Here is a 10,291-nt window from a genome sequence, read left to right on the forward strand (position 1 = left end):
AATGGCTTTACAGGTAATGGGGACTCCCCTCCACCAGCATCAACATGCAGCCCCACCTGGATAATGTGACGGTGGCCATAGTCCACCAGTATGCTCACCACACAGCAGCTCTCAGTGGCGAGGAGAGCAGAGTGATGAAGCCAGTTCATAGTTGGGGATTATTAGGAAGCCATGACTGGTAAAGGCCAATGGGACGTTTCGCCAGGACAGGTTTGTAACAAGCAAGCGAGGATCAAAACCAGTAGTATACTGGCCAAGAGCACAGCAGGTATCTGAAAGAGTAGTAAAGAGATGTAGTAAAAAAGGGCTTCAAATCCACAGGTTCACAAGGCACAAGGATGGTCCGTGAGAGCTGTTGAAGAAGCAAGCTGGGTTCAAAACACAAAAGGCAGTCCTGAGCATGGTCACGTAAAAGTTTTCTATACTGTCAATGAATTTATTACTGAGATGTAATAACCGGTCTGAGAAATTGGGACTGTGGTTCCCTTTTAAGTGTTTCCTCGTGCTTCAGGTGCACAAACCAGAGTTTCTGTGAGAATGGGCGTGACATACTGTACCTGTGAATAAGCTTGTTGTGTACTTCTTTACCTCATTTCATCAGGGCACAGATTAATTCATTTCACAGGATATTTCTACTTGTAAAAAGGTGACAAACCCCTCAGAAAACCTTTTATCTTTGGAAAATAACCTTAGTTGTGAGCCACAGAACACAAGATGTTTCTTCATACAGAGGGAGGTGAGAGTATGGAAGCAGTTCTAAGTAGAATCTTTGTGATCCTGTTACAAACAAAAATAAAATCCTTAGTATGTGTACAGTAGTAACAGTTTTGACAGACAATGAGATTTCTGTTGGAACTGCAGCTGGTTTTCTTGGCTCTTCTCAGCTGTTCTGGCAGGAGTCCAACCGGATTGCCTGGAAGTCAACCTCTAGCAAAAAAATAGGATATTCTTTTCATAAGTTCAGCCAAAAAATGTGACTTTGCTTTGAGAGATTGAGCTTCTCTTGAGGTCTGAGCTATGGGAGTTCCTCGCTTCTGGTAGGGTGACTTAGAGGATTAATTCTTGGATTAATGTAATTTTCCAAAATATGTACCAGTAGATAGAAAGTGAGAAATGCTCACTTTCTGTCACTCTTGTGCATTGCCAAACAGGAAAGAAATCTCGCTGCAGTCTGACAAACCACCAGTAACAATTGTGTGTAACAGCTGTGTAATGTGTAAAAATGTGTAAAACATATGTATTCTTTGCTATGGTCTTACTTCAAAATTGAAGATAATTGTTCTTTATCATGATTTAGGTATGGTCCATCACACTGTAAACTGTAATTAGAGAATGGGTTAAAAGTGCAAAGTAATGGTGATAAAACTGTGTTATTCTTCTGAGAGACAATACAGTAGTATGAGAGGAAGGAAAAGGCAAAACAGGGTTTCTGAAACTGTGTCAGAAGGAGAGATATGGAAAAAAGTGGAGACATGCTCCAGCTGATCCACTCCCACCAGGTATTTCCCTGCTTGGGTCTTTCAATAAATAGTGCAGGAACACAGCACACACTCAGCAAACCCTCCCTCTGAGCTCTAGGAAATGTTGTCCTCTGTGCTGCTGCTGTGCTGGACGGTCTCTGTAACTCTGGGGTCTCCAGTCCAGCTGATTAATAATGGATACAGGGGGGTGGTCGTCGCCATCAACCCCCGTGTGCCTGAGAACCTAGCGCTCATTGACAAGATCAAGGTAAGGTCCTCAGGACACAGGGAGTTGCTACAGCTCTGAATACTAGCTCAGCTTCCACATCTACTGCAGCTGCTGGTGTAGTCATAGACGGCAGCCATAGCAAGTTCAGACATGGGGAGTATTAAGAGGCCATAATTGGTGAAGGCCAGGGGTAAATTTGGCCAGGACGATGGGGTAACACCCCTACTCTTTTCGATATGAGATATATTGTATTAGACATGAGATAAGATTACAATGTGGTAATGGTGTTGCCAATGAATCAAGCACAGGCAGTCCCCATTGTAAGCTGTCCCATTAAACATCTTTCACATTACTGTACAGTATGACATTGGAGAATTGAGGAATCCATCGCAAAAATCCACAAAAATAACCTTGTTTTACAAAACATAGGTGGCTCATGGATTATTTTGTAATGGAAATGAAAAACAAAATATTGTGAAAAGCAGAGTCTAACATTAAAAATGTGTTTTCTTTTCTCAGACAATGCTGTTACACTTGACTTAGGTCATGGTCTTCATCTTACCCGTGGATCAAGGTGTGATTGCTGACTTGAAATGCATGGTCAGCATGTGGAGACAGAAAATCTGTCCTGAAGCAACTGTTCATTTCGATGACACTACAATTCAAAAGGAGATGGCGACACTATTCATTTATACCAGATTTCTCACTGTCGGAGAGACCGCAAATGTCTGTTTCATGACCAGAGTAAGCAATTTCTGTTTCCTCTCTCAATCCCTAAATAGGGAAACCATTTCCAAGAAGGCAAAGCCTATGCCCTAAAAAAACTGGTGAAAATGCAGGTACTGCACTTCTTTTTCCTTCTGGTTCTGCAGTGTCTCCATGCTGTTGTCTGGTAGCCCAACCCAGTTTTGAAACAGATCTGGCTGCGCTGTTATAGTCACAAACAGTACCAATTACATGCATACACTACCAATGACTGCTTCCAGTCTGTGATCCATCAACAGCACCAGACTCCTGAGGTGCTTTGCCAAGCCTAAGCTGCAGCTACGTTCTGTTGCTTCTTGGTTGTGGAGTTATTTTGACTTTGGTTTCCTCTTCAAAATGTGAAATGCATGCACAACAATTGATGTTTATATTTGGGTCATCACTGCAGGGTTGTCTCCTAATGAGTCTGGAGGAATTTGTTTTGGACATGGAGCAGAAAAAAGTTTTGGTGCACTTCAGGAATCATTCTGCTGCTGTCATCGTCTGTTTCATCATCAATGAAGACCAGAGTCATTTCCAGAGTCTGTTGCACAAGCCATGGCTCCAACTCCATCACGCTTCACAAATGAGATAGTGTGCTGAGAAGCATCAGCAGTTCCTCTCTTTCCCCACACTTTTGGAGAGAGAGACTCTCCATCTCTTTGATGAATGTTTATCTTCATCTCATCTGTCCAGAAATGTATTGTGGCACATCTTTGAAATTCTGTGCAAACTCAGATCTAGCCTGGTCTACTGCTGATGAAAGATTTGCCCTTGGGTTTCTCCTGTTGAAGTCCTCTGAGCACAGTGAATGGAGATACTTTTACCCCTGCACTCTGGGGATTATCTGCTATCTCTTTGGCTGTTACTTTAGTTTTTTCATCATCAAATATTGTCATCTTCCTTGGATAAGCTGCTCCTTGCTTATTGCTTACTCCTCCAGTTCTTTCTTTTTCGAGACAAAACATATTGTCCGTGCAGTGGTTCTAATTGGGATGTTGTTTGTGTTTATTTTCAGTATTGTTCTGTTTTCTCTCACAGAGAAGTCTGTTTTGCATCATACCACAGCTTCTCCTTTAAAGTACAGGCGTCTCTGCTATAACGTGATAGATGCATTCCTGTAAAACCTCGCAGTATGCAAAATTACGCAATAAAAATAACAGGGCTTATGGGAAAAACAGGGTTAGGGGCAGACCACTCAAAACCTAACCAAATGCCGAACCAAAGCTTTAACAAATGTAATAATTATCCTAACAAAATTTTAACACAGTCTTTTTAGATACCAGAACATGACAAAAATACACTAGAAAGACTATAAAATGACTATGAAAATAAAGTACTTCTTATCAATGTATCATTCCATTTTCTTCCCTGATTTGAAAGAAATTATATGAAGCAATATATTATTACTTCTTTCACCTGCCACTGAAATATGCAGAAGCAACAGTGGGACACCATGGGAAGAGGGTGAATACTTTTGTAAGGCCGTATATCTTGAACTGGATCTGGAGCAAAGAGCTGTCTTCTAGAAATAAGGACACGAGAATGTGCGGTTAGATCATTTAAATAATCTAAATTTGTAACCCAAAATGAGAAACAGCTGTCATGAGTCAGTTTTGCACAAACAGTGCACGAGTTCATGTTTACTCACACCATCCATCCAGCTGCCCCTACTGTCTCTACAAAGAGGCAGAACCCAGGCTGCACACTGTGCACTCAGGACAGTTCACATTCTTGGGATTTTCCCTTGGATTTTCCCTGTGTAGTTTCCAGAGTGGGAACTTTTTCAGCAACCATGTAACCGGAATCATTTCATGTCATTTCCAGGGAGATTGTTTCAATCATTGTCATGCCAGACCCACTCACTGTGAAAGAGACAAGCTGGCTGCGATCAGAGATGTGGGGGTAAAACAGGAGGAGTTCCTGCCTCTTGTGCAATCCTGGCCTCGCATGTTATGGTGCATCAGCTAAACAAGCCTGCAAAGTAAGGCATCGAAGTTTGGGCAGCACGTGATGTGAAATCTAGCTATGCCCGGAACATATGCAATATATATGCCTAAAATATATAACTATATGCAGGTCTATTCTGGAAAACCATCTGAAGGAGCACCTGAGAAGAATCAGGGCCTACAGGTGGTGCTGGATATAAGTGAAGGGCTGTATGGTCATAACATAACATGTGATTCATGTCCTGCCAACATAGAGTAAAAAATAAGCCAGAGTTCCCTTTTAAATAGGGAGGGCAGAGCTGTGAATTCCTAAAAAATGCTATTTCTGAAAGCAATCATGCTGTTACTGCTCAAAGAAGAACAAAAAAGTCTTTATGTGCACAATGAACAAAGATGCATCTCTGCGCACGAGAGGGAACAAGGAGCCACAAATCGTCCTGAACTACAGTACCTCCCAAGGAGGGGTTGACAGCCTTGATAAGGAAACAGCAATGTTCTTCTGCCTCTGGTGATTTTCCTCTTGTGAACATGTGTTCTCACACCCCTTGTGAATAATTGTTGAAGTAGACCAGTTCTTTTAACCTGAGATATACGGTACAGGGTATGACTAGGTAACTAATAACTGAAGAATGAAAGACATGAAATTATATTTTACTATTGCAACTAAATTAAGAATATATGACAAATTAAGCACATCTTTAAGAAATATATATATATATATATTAATTCACAGTAAAAATAAGTAAACATGTAAAAATACACCCTTATCTAGAATCATTTTAATTCTGGCATTTCTTGCACTCCCAGACAGGACATCTGACACTGGTTTAGACAGACAGATGCTACAGTAGCTGCTTTTGGACTTGTATTGTATGCGCAGTATGTGTGCTACATAAATAAAAGCTGTGACAATAACATTATTTCTCGTACTTGAATCTACGCTTAATGTTAACTTTGTCTAAAAAGTAGGTCACCATGGATAACAGTAGCCGCTAAACACGTAAAAGTGAATTTTCAAGATGAATAATTAATTAATTGACTTAAGACTTCCAGCACAAGCAGTCTAGCATTCAAACTCTATATCCATTTAACAACAATGACAGTTTTAATTAATATTAAAATCAGTCCAAAATATGTTTCTATTGTTTTGACTGCAGGCTGCCTTGCTGTGGAACTGGGTGCTGCTGCGTCTTAATACTATGAAGGGATTTAGATTTTCAAGTCTGAAAGAGTGAACAGAGGGTTCCCTCTGATGGACATACCCTTGTAATGCACTCAGTGTATTTTAACACATTCTTCCACCTTGTGTGATGAACCACACGTATCTGCTGAGTCCTGGATGTCTCAGCTAGTCATGAGCTTCTTGATTGTAAATTAAATCCTGGTAGAGGTATGGATACAACTATCCAGACAGCTACAGGAAATTATCTTCTTTCAATACATTACCAGATCACATTACTTTCAATAACTGCTGATCCAATTCAGGGTCACAGTGGGCCCAGAGCCTGTACTGGGAAGAATAGGGCACAAGGCTGGATACACCATGGGCAGGACACCAGTTCAATGCAGGGCTCACACAGACACAAACACACTCACATCAGGGATAAATTTCCCAGAAGACAATCAACCTCCTCGCATGTCTTTGGACTGTTTGGAAAACCGTGTGAACGTGGGGGGAATATATAAACTCCACATAGGTACTATATGTGTAATACTATGTATATGTATATGTATTATATATACATTATATATGTAGTATATGTGTAATACTCCACATAGACAGTACCCCAGGAATTGAACACAGAGCCCTGCAAGGTAGCAATGCCAACCACCCTTATTACCTTATTACTAACCTAATTTGGCTATAGAAAAGGGACTGAATTAATATTGAGTATATACAGTATCATATCAGGAATGGGTCAGATTCACTCTCTGAATGTGAAACAGGAGAATCATTTGATGGTTAGGATTTATGAATATCATATTGTCCTTGGAAATATTTTCATCTGTAACGTTCATCAGATATTGTAATCCATTTTCAATGGTACTGAAAGGACACGTATCCATCCCAGTTTGCAGTCACAGTTAGAGTCACTCATCAGTAAAACTCACTTTTTACTGGTCTTGTTACTGGCCTTGTCTTTGGAGCCTCTAGCTCAGCATCTAATACATTTGCCCCTTTTACTGGTAACAATCCTCAAATTATCTGTATTACTCTATGCAGATGGTATATGGTTGTATGCAAACAGTGTCTGTCAATCCCTACTTTTTCAATTTTAGAAACGATTTTCAGTGTATGAAATTAATTGTCAAAACAATCAGCATTACTGCCATGACATTTTGCAGCGGAGAAAGCTAACTTACCAATTGCCACTGATTAAAGACTTTCTTATTCATTATTTTTTATTTCCATGACATTATAGTGAACAACTTTAATTTGCTATCACACAAATGAATATATTTCCCTCAAATGCTTTGATGTCATTCTCTCCCTTTTCAGGCTCTTGGGACACACAGCATTTTGACATTTGAATGTAAAAAGAAGCGACTGGTTTTATAGTCTGAAAGATTCTTAGGAAGCCTGGCTTCTTCTAAACTAGTGTATCAATTTTATTATAGGCCTTAGATTTATCCATTGTCAGTGTGGTTTGACAATGATAATCCTGCTATTGACAATCAAAGCATGAAATTCTGGTATCACCTTCAAGATTCTAGACTTCAGAATTTGATTTATACTGGGGTAGAAGACATTGCTTGCCCATTCCCCTATGTTGTATAATCATGAACTCCTAATAGGACTCCTTCTTTCTTTTATACTATGGTTGAGTCAGGAAGGGATTCATGTTATAACACATATTTTGGTCTTCACCCATTACAGCGTATAATTGGATCATCTTGATGTCATTAGTTTGGACCTCTGGGGTGCTACGATCCATGTTGCCAGTGAGAGGACAGTGGAGGATGCTTGTTGGAGATCACAGGGGCTCCATTGGAGGTGTTTGACAACATTTTGGAGACCTTGAGTAGGATCATGGGGGCATTTAGTTTGGTAAAGAATTTGATAAAGATTTGGTAAAGAAAAATTTGGTTAAAAAATAACTGAAAATTCAGATCAGGAAGCACAGTCATCGATATTATTATTATTATTATTATTATTATCATCAATATTATAGAAGTGCACAAGAGGCAAAGCAGTGGTTGAGTGCTGTGAAGTAATCACACTATCACCTATGGCAATTTCAATAGGAACAGATTGAAGATGTAAATGCAGGGTTTTCTCTGTGTTGTATACATGTTCTGTGAGTCTGTTTTAATCCCCTTGTCTCTTACAACTTGTGTGAATAGACTTTAATGTTCTCCTCTTTCTGTGCTCCAGGTCGTGTATTAGTGTACACTTGGGCAATCCTGCGATGGGGGGTGTTCAGTGAATTTAACTTCCAGGAACCCTTTTATATGAGTGAAACTGGTGCGACAGAAGCTGTTAGGTGAGTGAAAATGCTTTCTTCATCAATTCAACTCAGTTTTAGTTTTAAAATCCTGTGTTTAGGAGATATTTGCTCCTCTATTATTGCTGAATTACAGCAACAACTTTCACTCTGGTTTTCTCTCTGAAGTTCAAAGTTCAGTGTCTTCCTTTCTCCAATGCTCTACACGTCTGCCATGACTTTAAGTGTCCAATCAATGTACCAGCTGCCCCTCCATACTCTCTCAGGTGCTCTGAGCACATTAGGGGCACATTGAAGAACCGTGATGGGGAGACAGACTGTGAGATAGACCCCAGCACACTGCTGCCCACAAAGAGCTGCGTCTTCGTCCCCGACAGTGAGCAGAATACACTCGCCTCAATCATGTATCAGCCTTCCATTGCACAGGTGAGCTCCAGTAGAAAGATACTGTGCCTCAGACATCCCCAGTCACATAGATTACCTCTTTTTTTTCCTCATATCACACCCATGAGCAACTAAAGCCATGCTACTGTACTGAGCAGTACTGTTAAGGTAGTAGGGATAAATGGAAACATCTGTGTCTACAACTCAAAGCCATGAAGAAAGAAGACTATGTACTGATCTTAGAGAAATGGATTGTACCTATTGGTTAAATACCTTTACTGCAATCAGATCTCCTGTAGCTAAACACTGGGACTTGAGATACTGTAAATGAACAAAGGTTCAAGTGGGGAGCAATGTTGCCTGAAGGAGCAAGACATAAGAAAAAGGTTAATTCCACACAATGGAAAATAAAAAAAAACATGAATCACAACACTTCTACACCCAAAATATGTGTTTATTCTTTCTACAGTTCAGCATGCAATTAAACTTTCCATTTTCATATACAGTATACTGTATACCGTTTATAACGTTTTTTTTTTGTTTTTTTTTAATTGTGGCACCAAGCTTAGTGAGTTCTGTGATGACAGCACTCACAACTTCTGGGTGCCGAATGCCCAGAACAAGCAGTGTGACTACAGGAGTGTCTGGGGCGTCATCAGCCAGACTCCCGACTTCAAAGGTGACAACAACGCCCCCATGACAGCGGACCCCCCCAGTCCAACCTTCACTCTGCTGAGGGCCAGACAACGTGTGGTATGTCTGGTGCTGGACACCTCCGGGGAACATGAAGGAGGTAAGTTTTGATTTTGTACAAGCAAGTGAAGGATAGATAGTCACACCTGCCAGAGTTCTGCATTGTATATCTCACTTGCCCTTGTGACTTTCCTACCATGCAATTCAAACTAGTACACTGTTAAAAGTAATACTGGGGTAAGGTATCCTGAGAGCTTAAATCATAGTTTGCAAATTGAAACCTGGGTCATGTCACTAGGCAACTCTATTGGTCACTTGGATTCATCAAGTGGCGTCACCCCATCTAGGAATGGGCTTGCCAGCCAGGGACTCTCCTGGGTCATAACAAAACACTGTTTGGAGTCTATACCTGTAAGTGTTGTCAGTGAGGGCATCACTCAGGGCATCATTCAATCAGTTCTGAGGATCCAGCTAATTTTACTTGAAGAATTTAAAAACCGTCTGCATGACTGTATTGTAACTTACTGTATTTGAATAAGCAGAATACAGAATACAATTTGCCTACCAGCCCAACAGATCCACAGATGACACAGTCTCCATTGTATACACACTGCCCTATCCCATCTGGATAAAAAGAACACATATGCAAGACTACTATTCATCGACTTCAGCTCAGCTTTTAACACTATCATTCCAGAGAAACTTGTCAAGAAACTCAGTGCACTGGGTCTTGACACCACCCTCTGCAACTGGATTCGGGACTTTCTGACAGGCAGACCTCAGGCTGTCAGGCTTGGAAACCACACCTCCGGCACACTAACTCTGAACACTGGGGTCCCTCAGGGGTGTGTGCTTAGTCCATTACTCTACTCCCTTTACACCCACGACTGCAAGGCCAAACACAACACCAACCCCATCATCAAGTTTGCCGATGACACCACAGTTGTAGGTCTGATCACAGACAATGATGAGAGGGCCTACAGGGAAAAGGTTAATCTCCTTACAACGTGGTGTGAAGACAATAACCTCACCCTCAAAGTCAGCAAAACCAAAGAGCTGATCATTGATTTCAGGAAACTGCAAACCGGACATCCCCCTATCCACATCAACGGGACTGAAGTGAACAGGGTCAGGAACTTCAAATTCCTTGGCGTCCATATCACCAAGGACCTCAAATGGTCTCTCAACGCCACCTGTCTGATCAAGAAAGCGCAACAGCACCTGTACTTCCTAAGACGGTTGAAGAAGGCTAAGATATGTCCCCAGATCCTCACTAACTTTTACAGATGCACTACAGAAAGCACACTGACAGGCCGCATCACAGTGTGGTATGGCAACTGCAGTATTGCTGACCGCAAAGCCCTACAGCGGGTGGTGAAAACTACC

This window comes from Atractosteus spatula, chromosome 5 (genome assembly GCF_055471065.1).
Source record: "Atractosteus spatula isolate fAtrSpa1 chromosome 5, fAtrSpa1.hap1, whole genome shotgun sequence".
In the NCBI taxonomy this organism is placed as follows: Eukaryota; Metazoa; Chordata; class Actinopteri; order Semionotiformes; family Lepisosteidae; genus Atractosteus; species Atractosteus spatula.